Source organism: Monodelphis domestica, chromosome 2, assembly GCF_027887165.1.
Source record: "Monodelphis domestica isolate mMonDom1 chromosome 2, mMonDom1.pri, whole genome shotgun sequence".
NCBI lineage: Eukaryota > Metazoa > Chordata > Mammalia > Didelphimorphia > Didelphidae > Monodelphis > Monodelphis domestica.
The window spans coordinates 178,879,249-178,880,187 of NC_077228.1; the positions used below are offsets into that span (position 1 = coordinate 178,879,249).

A 939-nucleotide genomic window follows, 5' to 3' on the forward strand; every position below is an offset into this window, starting at 1 on the left:
TGAGGAATAAAATGTCCACTGTCAAATTTAAAATAAGTATTTAGATAAAAACTAAGAGTTTGCATGAGGCAAAAACTAGATAAAGGTAAAAACAAATGCTAAAAATTTTGTCAATATGCAAAAAACAATCTTAGTATTCTTTGGGAAAAAGAACAAATTGAATTTACATAATTCTACACTTAGATTTTTTCTTTTTTGAAAATTGTCATTGCTTATTTTTTATTTATATTTTTGTTTCACAAATTAATGTGTAGAAGGCATCAATAACCTTGTATTATTTTTGTGGATGTTTCAATAAAAGTAATTCTGTCACCTCTTGCTAAGTCCTGAGTTTGTTTTTTATGTGCTTTTTGGGAAGATAAATCATGGTAAATCATATTTATTTTCTATGAGGACTATGAATATACTTTCAGAATCATTAACTTTTTTTATTTGTCCTATAATGGTTAAAATCTTCAAATGATTTGTATCATTTATGGCAAATACCCAGAGAAAACCCACTCCTGTCCTCATGTATTGGTTCCTCATTGCACTGTATTCCTTTTGATCCACTGGTAGAAAATATTTAAGAAACATCTTTCCATTAATTATTATTTGTTTCCTATACTCCATTGTAGGCTCATGATTATTTACAGAGTGATTCCAAATTAAACTGTATTGTCAAGGCACTCTTGCCTAGGCCACTAGCTCCAACTACCAAAAGCTTATATTCAGTCATTTACAGCAGGTTTTTCTCTTTCATGCCAGAAAGACGCTGGGTCTAGGGGCCACCTGATTTAGCATCACTTTGGTGCTCACTCTGAAATGGTAGGGCCTGAGAATGCTGAAGGAGGGCCAAAGTGCAAGTACCACCACCACCACTTTGTGCCAAAATGGCAAGTAGAAAGCCATTTTGCACTATCTAGTTTTAATTTTTTTAAAGGATATTTTATTTTTCCA

General features: G+C 31.9%; 1 pseudogene; it reads right to left on the reverse strand.

Annotated features, from left to right (window-relative positions):
• Positions 1 to 223: 223 nt before the first annotated feature.
• LOC100619323 (GTPase HRas-like) lies at positions 224 to 718 on the reverse strand (annotated as a pseudogene).
• Positions 719 to 939: the final 221 nt, after the last annotated feature.